The sequence below is a fragment of the Centruroides vittatus genome, unplaced genomic scaffold (genome assembly GCF_030686945.1).
Source record: "Centruroides vittatus isolate TY-2023 unplaced genomic scaffold, ASM3068694v2 contig_364, whole genome shotgun sequence".
Taxonomy (NCBI): domain Eukaryota; kingdom Metazoa; phylum Arthropoda; class Arachnida; order Scorpiones; family Buthidae; genus Centruroides; species Centruroides vittatus.
In genome coordinates this window covers 3,971,887-3,985,080 of record NW_027122188.1, presented here as the reverse complement: position 1 = coordinate 3,985,080, position 13,194 = coordinate 3,971,887, and the positions used below count along the sequence as shown (strand labels likewise).

General features: G+C 23.7%; 1 protein-coding gene across 2 annotated transcripts in view; it reads right to left on the bottom strand.

The window, feature by feature from the left end:
- Positions 1 to 13,194, bottom strand: part of LOC136975124 (delta-sarcoglycan-like) — a 98,828-nt gene that overhangs the window by 71,573 nt on the left and 14,061 nt on the right. Inside the window, exon 2 of one of the 2 annotated variants that reach the window (XM_067270143.1) lies at positions 9,700 to 9,824. The exons of the other annotated variant lie outside the window; for it this stretch is intronic. The gene's annotated coding sequence lies outside the window, so the exon portion shown is untranslated. The remainder of the gene's footprint in view (positions 1 to 9,699; positions 9,825 to 13,194) is intronic. 2 annotated transcript variants of the gene reach the window in all.

Sequence of the window (13,194 nt, the reverse complement as noted above, 5' to 3'; positions counted from 1 at the left end):
ATTTCATTTGTTTTTTTTTTTTATATTTTCGAGAAATTTTAAATAAAATCTCGTTGTTTTTTTTTTTGCTAAATATCAGAAAAATTATAGTGTTTAATCGGGAAAGAGCACAGCAGAATGCAAAACTATATCTGATTCAATACAGTCTACCTGCAATCTTGGTTGCAAAAGTCAAAATTTAGAACATTTAAATGTAAAACAAAAAGAAAATGATTTATAAAATACGATTCTCTGTACTTTAGATCATAATTATAGGATATTTAAATAATATTAAATCAATTTTATCATTATTTACATTCATGGAAATATTTATATATCATCTGATACAGAGATAAAAATATATTTGTTCTGCATTAATAAGTTTTAACAGAAATAGAGATTTCTTTTTTTTTAATCAGTAGAAAGAAATCATTCGGATATTTTTATCTTCGAACTTTTTCCATTTCGAATCGCCTTAACTCAATAAACTAAGAATTAGAAATGCAAAATCTTCAAATTTACATTTTTAAAGTAAATGTTTTTCAAAGAAACAATAAAATAAGTGATAAAATTTGAGAGCATGTTATCGATATTATTCGACAAAAATCTGTAATTTTTTTTTTCCTTGGAAAATATTCAAATAGATTTATTTCTGAATCAAAACATAATTTTTAACAGCCACTATTATTGATGGCATAAAGCGTACGTATAATTTTATGGAATATCTAATCTATGACAAGAATTACAAAGAAGCGGGGAGTGAAAATAGGAACCGAGGAAGAAACAAAACAAGTACTCCATTTATAAAAACAAAACCTTTCGATTTTCCCAGTAAAATAATGAATTTTAACAACGGGAGAAGAAATTACTCAAAAGAAAAGAAAACAAAGCAGAGACTCAGCAAAATTTAATAATTTTGATGATATATAAACATTAATTTTGATTCTTTCGTGTTCTTACCTCTTAAATTACACGTATGCAACATCTATACATAGCCTATATTTCAAAATAATTAATCTAAATAAATTATATTGATTATTTTGCCTATTTTAAAATACATGTCATACAATTTTAAATCAGTCATAATTGAGATAGTAAGACATTATTATTAGATTATCTACATGAATAGACGTATTAAACGAATTCCTAAAAAGTTTATTAGAATGAACTCCATTAGTGATACGGAATTAAAGAAATAGGAATAATTTTCGAGAAACTTATCTTCTTTGACAGTTCGACAAATTTCAATTAATTTTCTTCTTTGTCTTCATTTGATGTGTCTTCAACATTCATTATATCATAAATTGTGGTTGAAGAAACTTAGTGATTTGTGCCTTCTATTGATATATACAAATTCATAAAAAGTATTAATCTGATTTTTTTTCTTCAGTATTGATTTTATTATAAAAGGATTTAAGTAATTTGAAATTATATCTGGAATTTTATTAAAGATTTTAAATAAAGTACGATTTCAAATAACCTATAATTAATTATCTACGGACAATACGGTAAATTACATCATTTAATAATTATTTTTTTTTGTTAAATACAAAATTTTCTTTTCTATCAATAGAGTTATAAAAAAAATTAATTGTATAAAAGTTCTTATTTTATTACAATTTATTTTTGCTAAACTGCTTCCGAAATAATACAAAAAAAATAGCTTTTCTAGCTGTCAATTTTTTTTAATCAGAATTTTACTTCATTTTATATAGTTTATAATTTTGTTTCTAACTACATTTTTAAAAAGTGTTTTGAGGTATTTTATCAAAATACAATTCTAGGCACATTTCTAGAAAGTTTGATGAGAAAATTTTCTGCTTTTGGGTTCTTGGATAAATGCCAAGGGCTTCTTCCTTCGTTAAAAACAAACGAATCTGCCATTCGCATGATCTATGCAGATCTGCAATTTTATTTACTATTTCTATCCAATATTCAAGAAAAACTTTTACATTAATTTAAATAAAACGCTAGAATTTTTTAAAATATAATTTAAATGAATATTATTAAATAAGGTTTCGTGTAATATTAAAATATTTTCGATATAATAGTAATCGTTCACTCCCTTAAATAATTTTTTTCTGTTTATCCATTGAATGTAAAGACAGGAATTAAATGATTAGATAAGAATTGTTAGCGATAAGAAATGTAATAAGATTGATTAACAAGATATCCGAAACAGATTAATGTGTAATACAAGATAATCACTTTTGATAAAAACACTTTAAAAAGGATCGAAATCACACGAGAAGAATTATTCTAATTTTTAAAGCATGAATACACTCGATCCACCTTTACTTATACAAGAAAGAATTTCATAATATGCGCTTTCTTTGTATAAAATTAACAATTTTTCAAATTTAATTAAGTAAAATGAATAGTTTAATTTAAATTTTTGTGAATTTAAAATCGATATTGGCAGGAGCCAAGTATTTTGCCTTCAAGATATGAAAATATCAAGTTGTTTTAAAACCCATTGATAAATTGATTGGATTTTATAATCGTCAGCAAATTTAGAATTTACTTTAGATATATATTTTACATTTTCTTTAAGGTAAGAAGTTATAATAAAAGTACGAATTTCATTTGATACTAAGCTAAATAAATTATAAATACGTTAGATTTGGCAGCTATTCAAAACTTGCAGTTGGCCAGCATCTCATTGCTCTTTCATGCTGTACAGGTTTTTCTTCATTGTAATTCAGTAGTAGAATAAAATTTTTTTTTCTACTTTTTTTTTTTAAGTAGAATACTAAACTGGATTGTTTTGTAAAATGAATGTTTTGATGATTCATGCAAAATAATTTCTGTATGCACGTAAATCAAGCAACTTATTCGCCTTATCATAAATGTGTATTTTTAAATCAATAAAGAACATTATTATTATTTTTTTATTATCTTTTACTGTATAAAAGCGTTAATCATTATTATTATTATTATTTACTCGGATAAAAATACAATCTTTCAGCTTAAAAATAACAAACGAATTGATTCAAAAATTAAGTTTTAAAGAAGTATATTTCTTAAAAATTAAAACGTTTTATTTTTAGACTGGTTTTGTCGGCTCATTTAATAATTTAATATATTTAAACTGTTTTAAAAAATAAAAAAAAGTATGTTTACATAAAGGAAATAATATTTGTCATGTTAACATAGTAGTTACTCTTTCAGTTTTTGGACTCTGATTTCATCTAATAAGTATGAAAGATGTATGATTAAATACATTTGTCGTTATCTTTGTACGTATTTATTAATAATAACAAGTAAATTTTGATGAAATTTTGAGATATTAAAACAATTAAAAATTAATTATATTATATTATATATATATATATTTTTATATATAATTGAACCGAATCGAAACAATTTCTTTTAATTACAATTCAGTTTATCATCAAGATGAAAATTTAATTTAATTAATTAAATTATACCTCATTTATCAGAATATCATTAATGTATAACATTATCCATGAATATGAATCTAATTTTAAGATTAGATTATATCAAGCATTCCTTATGTATTGCCATATACCAATATTCATTAATTTGAATCTAAGTAATAAGTCTAGATATGAAAAAAGTGTTTTTATAATTTTTCACTGACTTATAAAATTTTAATGTTTATTTTTTCAAATTTATACCAATATAAGCCTACAAAATAATTAATTATGAATTATATTATACAGTAAAACCTGTCTAAAACGGAACCTGAATAAAAAGGAAATATACTTAGATGGAAACAATTCTACAAAACTGTTTTAAAAAAAACCTGTTCAAAACGGAAACCTGTCAAACATATTCAGTAACGGTTTATAAAGGTTTTATTGTAATTTAATATTATTTTGTGGTGGGTTATAATCTTCTTTTATTTCATTTTTTCATTTAAAATTGGCCTTTTAAAAATATTTTTTACGCTGTTTCGACATAACCTTTATAAAATAAAATAAAATTACGTCTTTCTCTTACTTTTTTAATGATATAAAAATTTTATTTAAAAAAACCCCATTTTAATGAATTTTAATTATCAAATCTAATACTTGAATAAAATAAGTAGCCTTTATTTATAATTCTAATTAAATAATAAATTAATTTGAAAATATTGATAAAAAATCAATTAAAATTAATTCTTGTTTAACTCGAGATTAAAATTTAATTTAAAAATAATAATACATTTTTTTATTTGAAAAAAATTCTATGTTTTTTTTTCGACAATTTACATCAAATTTATTAACTTTACTCAATACGAATATTTGTTTTAAAGGAATACTTTAAAATACTTCTGTTTCAAACTCTTTAATCAAATTAATTATAATAATATGGAATGTAATTTTAATTTTATTGTATTGTTTTCGAATCAATAAATGAATTTGTATTTTCTCATTTAATTTAACACAGCTCTTAGTTTTGATGGAATTATTTCTAATAATATTTTTAGTTAATTTTCGTATTGATTATTTAAAAAATTTATACGTTTCCTTTCATCTTCACATATCTTATAAAGAGAGAGTAAACATTACCAATACTCTAATTAATATAAATATAAATAATGCTATAAATATAGCATTAGTTTAAAGATTTTAAATTAGTCAAATAGGAAAAAGACCAACAGAAAAGTAAACGGAACATAAAGTAAAACTTGGAAATTTAATCATAAAATAAAAATTCCGAAATTTTTCTTGAAATTTATAATTATTTTTTAACTTTTATACTTTTTAATAAATAGTTGTAAATAGAAAATAATAATTTGTAAAGAAATATACATACTGTGTATATATTCCGTTTACGTACTGTATTTTGTACATAATGTACAGAAAAATCAATAGTTTAGCAGCTAAACTTTAGCTGGTTAAATTAATAAAAAATATAGAAATTTAAACAGTTTTAAGATATGACATAGCCTATTTGATCTACCTGTGAATTAATTTATGAAATTATCTTAAAATATTTGACGAAATTTTTTGATATACTTATAATAATAATAATAATTATCACTATAAATGTCTTTTCTCTTGTAACAGGATGAAAAAAAAACATTATAACTAAAGGTTTTTCAACTAAACATTACGAGATTCTCCAAAATTGTTTCGCTTAAGGCTCATAGACTCTAAATTTGCCACTGGACAAGTTCAGATGAGATGTTCAAGAAAATAACTACCCAATATATGAACCAAGTATCTATGTTCTTAGGCATTTATCCAATTATTAATGAATTATTTTTAATGAGAATTTGTAAACATTCTTATTCAAACATTCTTATTTTCTGGGAAAGAATTTTTTTTTTTTTTTCTGTATTGCTTGTTTTTAGTTCTATCTAAAAGTATATTTTACTAGAATTACCAGAGTGTAATTTCTTCCGAATTTTATTAATTAAAAGTAAGCTTCTTTAAATAGATTTTTCAAGTTAAAATTATTTCGGTTTATATCGCTTATAATTAATTAAAATATAGATGTTTTGTTTTCCGAAACTAAATATATTTTTCTATCTTTTTTACAGTAGTAAATAATCTAGATAAAAATCTATATAAGAGATGGGTATAAACTTAAAAAATACCTATAAGTTACTAATAAATCAAACTTCTAAAACTTTAATGAAAAAGTAACATTCTGAATTAAAGGCAATTTTTTTGTTCTTTATCCGTAGATCAAATTAAATCTAAGGTTTATTTCTTAACAAATTGAAAAAGACTTTTCTCTTTCGTAATACTAAGATGAAGAAAATGAAAGCAACTCATTGGAACAGTTCTCGATTATCTCTGTTTGAGAGAATCGAAACGATATTTGACGGGGTTATTATCAGAATAAGGGACAGAACAATGTAGCGTGTAATTGTCTTGCTTTTGACATGCCGGATATCTGAAATCTCTCCCTATTACTTGTCAGAATGAATCAGCTAACTACTGTTTCGCACGTCAACAAGTTGTTTTACGCATTTAAACTATGCAATATCATATCTAATAGGCAAAGCATACCTTGATCAAATTTTAATTATTATCTAAAATCCATTACAATGATACATTCTAAGGATATTTAGCAATAATAAATTGTTTATTTTACACTTAAATTTTGATTTTTGATTTTAACTTTTTTCGCAATGTTTAAGGTTTAATTAATACTGGAATAAAAATCTGTTAAGTTATTGTATTTTCATTTTAAAAGAAATATTTTATAAATTGTCAATTTTTTAGAAACTATTTATAAATTTAACTGTTGATATATTTTAATTTTTTCAAATATTCTATGCTTATAAACAAGATTATAATTATTTTATCAACGCAAGTGGCAGTAAATTCAAACGAAACAAGAGAGTAATGAAAGATAAAGTGCTGTACAAAAGAGAAAATATTTTATTTATTCCTTTCGAGCAAACCTATTGTTAATCATGATTTCAATTTCCATTCTGATGCAATTTAAAAACTAAATAGTTAATTAGAAAGAGAAAATATATTTTCATTTCCTTTATTAGCGAATTAATATCACAAATTCATTCCATTTGGATAGAAGTAATGATTTTATGTTGATGGAATTATTTCCACCAGATTCGCATATTAGATGATATGGATTCTTAAATTAGATTAAATAAATGGAGAGTTAATACAGTCGATATCTTAAATAAAATTCTGGGATTAATTATTCAATTATAGAATATATAACATAAATGAACAAAATATTTTTAAATTTAAAATATTATTTTTTGTAATTTCACTTTATAAAAATATGTAAACAGATATATTTAATTTAAATTATAATGTTTTTAAATTGAAATTGTGTGTATAATATATTCTATTTAGAATTAAAAGACATCAATAATAGTTTTTTTAATTATTAAATTATTCAAATATTATTATTAATATTAAAAAATGTATTGTTAAAATAAGACACACAAATTTATAAGAATGTTTATTTTTTAATTTTACCAAAGAAAAACTCGAAAATTTTATTATGTATTTTGGTTTCTTTCCTTATTTTATTTTCATCTCATCTGTAAACGTCATTAATAATAATAATAATACCTTACTTGATTATAATTATTATATTTTCAAAGCAATAATATTCAATTTTTCGAACGATCTTTATGGAATTTAACTTTACTATTATATTTTTGAAAACATATTGAATCAATTTATATTCGGTTATAGAGAAGCGCAATAATATCCCAGCTTTTGATTCACCTTTCCTCTTCTTTTTCTTCCTCTACAAAATTTTCTTGCAAATATGTAGCCAGCGTACTCGAAATTGAATGGCTATTGCTCCTATATATGCCAAGAATTTCTTCTAGAAATATTATTTCTGGGAGAGACTGCAATGTGAACTTGAGTTTATTCTTTTTTTTTATTTTATTATTATTTTTATTTTACCCGATTATATTAAGTCTTATATTTGAATTATATTAGTAATTTATTTCTTTTTATTTTTAATAAATTTTAAAATGAAATAAATTCTTTTTAATAAGCGTAAGAACTCAAACACTCTAATAAAAATTAATAAAATCGATAGACGAATGTTTCCTTGATTATCATAAATTCTTTCTTTTTTAATTAATTTAAAAACTAAATTAAGATCAATACTTTTGCTTTGTTTGACGTGTATATTATTCATTTCTAATAAATTAAATGCAATAAAATTTCATATATAAAGCTGCAAATATGAAGTTCGGTAGAAAGTTACTTACACTATATTTGTATATCAGAGCGTAGTGTATATAACATTACTTCATAAAAATATCATTCTACAGCTTGGAAATTCATGTGGAAAGATATCCACCTTCTAAAGAAAACTTCAGCTACTTTCACAAGTCTAGGAAAAGCCTTTAGGATACGTCAACTATCTCTTGCTGCGATTCCTTACTTTTTCCTTTCGTTTAGATCGTTAAGTCTGATATGCTTTAAAAACTATATATATGTGTGCAATTTGTAGAAAATAACTACATAGTTTTTATATAAATATGTTAAATATAATTCAATTGCATGGAAATGATAAATTTAATAACGAATCTTTTATTATATTTTAAAAATATTACAAAGAAATATTTTTAAATTAACAAGAAAAACAAATTTTAAACATTGTTAATCCTAAAATATAATTGCTAGAATTTTAGAAAGTTCCTTCACGAAACCATATTAGAGTTTTGTAAAATTATTAGAGTTTGTAAATTGTCTAAAGTTAGATGTTCTTTAGAGAGAACAAAGAATAGCAATTAAACGATGTAATGTTTCAAAGAGGAAAAAATATATAACGGTTTCTTTCATTAACAGAATGAAATAAATAATTTTTTTCTTAGTTATGATCCATATACATGCAGATTCGTTACTGTTCTTCATATAACAGGTGCTGAATTAAGGTAAACATCGAACTATTTCTGGCATGTTTATCATAGGGCAGTGTCAGAGAAAAGACATTAACACACAAAAGCTTACTGTACTCTGAATAGGTCATGCACTCACATCTGATAAATGCGTGGATGGTGTCAGCATCAATCTCTCGACTGCTTTTCTAAACTTGTAATGGCTGCTCTATCTCGATAATTAAACACGCTCTAGACTAAAAAATATGCCATCGGCGAAGAAATAGCTTACGGCCATTAGGTAGGTCCAACGTTTTCGGTTTCCTCTTTTCTAAGTTGAAGGAGGATATAAGAAATTAACGTGGCTTATCTTCAGCATTAGTTTTGCTGTCCAGGGAATCTAAGTAAATGAAGTAGACCGTTAACTGCCCGTAACTGTCAGCTACAAAGACAGTAGAAAAGAGAGTAGCAATTTAATAGTTTAGTATCCAAATTTATTAGTAAATTTAGTTTTGTTTCCAAATTTAAATTTTTTAACGTTAATTATCGATCGAGAATTCTTAATATATCGAATACCGAATACAATTTTATTACAATTCATAAATACAATAAAGTGATATTCTTATCGGGTATTTCAATCTGAAACGTCTTTTATGTAGTCGATAAAAGTTGGCTATACACGAATATTAAGCTTATCATATTCTTGCTATGCATCACTCAACATTTTCAAAACTTACAAAATACTATCTAACGTTCTGAAGTTGATCCTGTTATCACATAATAAATTTTTAGAAATGTGCCTACAGTCACGAGAGCTTTCACGCTCATCGTGATAGAATTACGCTCTTTTGGAAATTCTTCGTGACAACTGGAAAGATGTATGAAGCCATGTTTGCCGCTTGCGAATCCTTGAATGCTTTTCCTCCAAATCTCAAATCACCACGTACTCTTCTGTATCAAAGACTTTTCTGATGACAGAATCTGAGTTTCTAGGTTATTTAAAGCAGAATTGTCTCCAACTGTTTAGAAGCATGCATTTTGCCTTGATTCAAATGTAAATCCACTATTGAGTACATCACACTCTACTGATCTTGTGACACTTTTACTGTCCGATTTATGCAAACTAATGTGCTCGGCTACAAGATATAAATATTCTTCCTTCGCATAAAAGACAGGAGGTAAACAGGAAATGATGTGGAGGAAAATATAAAGAAGATAAAATGTATGCATAATTACAATATCTTCTATTCTTTGCATAATAGGGTAATTAATTATATTTATAAATATAATATTAACACGTTCTGTCTTTTAAATAATAATATATTATGAGTTTATTTGTACGAAGATTGAAAAAATAAACCTGAATCGAATATTTCAAAAGAGCAAATTTTTCAGTTAAAATATAAAAAATAAAATAAAAATAACTCAATAATATTCACCGTCTGGCAAGAATTCGATTTTTTTCTTTAAATTTGTAATTAGGCGAACTGAATCTTCTTAGAAATCTTTATAAAGGCTGATGCCAAGGTCAGTCGAACATGGAAACCACATTAGCAATTCCTTACTGAAAATAGTATCAACTGTTAATTTCGTTTAAGTCAGTGATCATTATTCTATATCTATATAATGGGAATTCCATCAGATATCTTTTATTAGATACCGAAATGCTACATCTGCTTGTAATTATATTCTTTATATTATCACCATTCTCATCTCTTTCATCCACAAATAAAAAAAGGTAAAAATAGAATTTAAAATTTCTTTCCTGCTATAGAAAACAGGCTTATTATTTTATCTTGCAATTAAAAATATAATAATTATTATTATATTCATTATTTTTGCTTTTTAAAAGATAATTAAGAAGTGTTTAAATTATTAAGTAAATCCAAATTTTTAATATGGATTAACCGACTTAAATGTAATGAAAATATCACAAGAAGGAAAGTAATTTTAGTAAACACTTTTAAAAGAGATTAAAGTTACAAACTCTTATCCTTAAATCATTATTTAAAATATCGAGTATACAGTATTGTGACGTCAATGCTAAGATAAACACGAAAGATCGAAATAAGTTCAGAAAAATTTATGATTTTAATTTTCATATCTGTTACGTTTTTCTTTTTTTTCCTACCATTTTCTTCTTAGTTTTAGGCAATTCTTAGCCATTTATTGACCTATTTTTATTTTCATTTTTTTTTTTGCGGTAGAAAATAGTAATTTTATTCATAATTTCTCTTTCTGAAGGCAATTGGATTATTGGAAAATGAATAATGAGATCTCAAAATGTTAGGGGAGAAACTGTTAAATAACAACTGCGCATTGCAATGACGCATTTTCTTATCTAACTTTATCGGCTCATCCGAAGATAACTTTTGACAGTTACTGCGAAATATGGGGCCAAAGATGAGACGTTCTTCAAAACTGAATTTTCAAAAATATCTTCCATAGAGTAGAATCGATCAACCTTTTCATTTTCATTATTATCTAGATCGCTTCAAAAACTCTAAACAATCGTTATTACTTTGTTGCTTATAACAATTTGAAACAAAGTAAATTTAATCTACACTTACGTCCTTTAATTAATAAAAATAGTATTTAATATTATTGTTATAAGCATTAATGTTGTACTGTACATATTGATCCGTTTTACTAGGTTATAAAATTAAATAACATATTATATATTATACAGTATTTTGAAAACAATGCATTAATTGCTAATTTATCGTATAAACAACTGATTAGAAATAATTAAAATAGGAAAAAATAAAGTATTTATTATTATTATTTTACTATAAGATAAACCGTTCTAGTAACTTTATTGCACTAGTTGAATATCATACATAAAAATTCTATTTAATGTTTTTCGAAGATTTTTATATAGTAAAATATTTCTTCAGGGAGGAAAAAATAAATAAAATAAAGTAAAATTTGAATTGAGTAAATCTCGAAAAATTTTTGATTTTATTTTTTCTAGATATTCAAATTTGCAGTCATAGAGTAAATAAATCAACATTTTAAAACGCGGCATTTATTTGAAGAAATGAAGAGAAGGAGTTGAACCACTGAATGATGCTTTCATATTATATTCAGAAAGCTATTAGAAGCCTGAAGGAGAGAGAAAGTGCTCGGCGAAACTGGCGATTATTTCACATTGTATAATTTCAGTTGTGGATTTAAGTCGACGTTTTGGCAGCAGCGAAAATGAAATGTGTAATTGAAGGTTGGGTAAACAAACGGGACATATGGCAGTTCCCCAGGGAATAGATGAAAAGCAGTCAGTCAACTGTGCGACTTAATTATTACTCAGTTGCTGCTGAGTTTCCTTATCGTCTGTCTAATATGTTTACATGGAAATCACTAAAGTTCTTGCTTTATAAGATATTGGTAAAAATCATAGTTCATCTAGGAATTTAATATAGTTGAGCTAAGATGCTGAAATTACAGTTTCACTTCGTTATTAATCGTCAGAGCAATTTCATTCTTTTATCAATTCATTTTCTAAAGTTGTATTATCAACGCTTAAAATACCAAAATAAATCCGAATTTCTCTTTTGATTTTTAAGATTATATAATAATATTTGGGATATAAATTAAAATATGTTTTTCTTTAAATAAAAATCTTTAAAAAATTATTAAATATTTTATTTAAAAATTAATTTTACATGTAATTATTTTCCAAAGAAATAAAAGTTGTGGTTATATTTTAACTTTAAAAAAATTAAATTTGTATGATTAACTTTTAAAAATTCATAATATATAATTACAACAAATGTGAAATCTTAATTTGATATGATATTTGTCATGCATTTCTTTTAATGCAATAGTAGTTTTATTATTTGAACAAAATAATTATAGTATATAATTATATTTAATCTTTCTGTAAATAAAATATTTTTTACATTATCAATTTTATTAATTAATTAAGCAAATAAAATAAATGTTAATTCTAATAGTATTTGTATTAGTATTATTTAATATTAATTTTTATTAACTCTTAATTTTAATATCATGCATTAATGAAAATTAATAATAAAAATAATATTTATAGTTTTTCATTACAATAGAAAAATTAATAAAATAAATAAAATTATTTTTTAAATGAATTCTTAATATTACACAATTTAATAACATAATTATGTTCATTTACTTTTATATTTTATCCTATAATTATATAAATTTTTCTAATGTATAAACAAATTTCTTACTGTGTAATAAATAATTTATTTATTTTATTTACTTAATATTTTTATAGCTTAATAATAACAACAACAATAATAATAAATTTAAACAAATTAAATACAACGAGTGGTAAAAGATTCTCAAGATATTTAATTCATTAAGAAATTGCTAATTCATTCATTCATAAAAAGAATGTAAATACGTAATTTTTAAAATATAATTGCTCAGTTATTTTATTATTGTATTATAATTTTTTTGCAATAAATATAAGACTGTCTGCTTCTGTAAGTTTCTGTAAGAAAATCTATATAATATTTATTTACTATATATTATAAATATCCTTCATGCATTACAAAAACAAGTTGGAAATCCTTATGTTGCTCTAGTTTTTGTAAACAAAGAAGGTCAAAAGTGCATAAAATCTTTCAATTCTTGGATATTGGAGAAACGATTGAAGACGACAGGTATAAATTTATCTATCGTAGGTGACGATGGATGGCACCATAGAGACAACAATTCAGGATCTAAATGTGAATAATGTGGTGTGGAGTTTCAATCATTCATGTCTGAAAGGAATGAAATCGGTTGTTTACAAGATTTAGCCTTGATCAATTTTTTGAATAACTCGTTTTTTTGCAGAAATTTATATGCCAATATAATCAAAAATATTATTTTTACGTGCTACACGTTAATACAAATAGTACTATCTATATGTAATGATGTTTAACATAATTTTGTCAATTAATAATAATAAT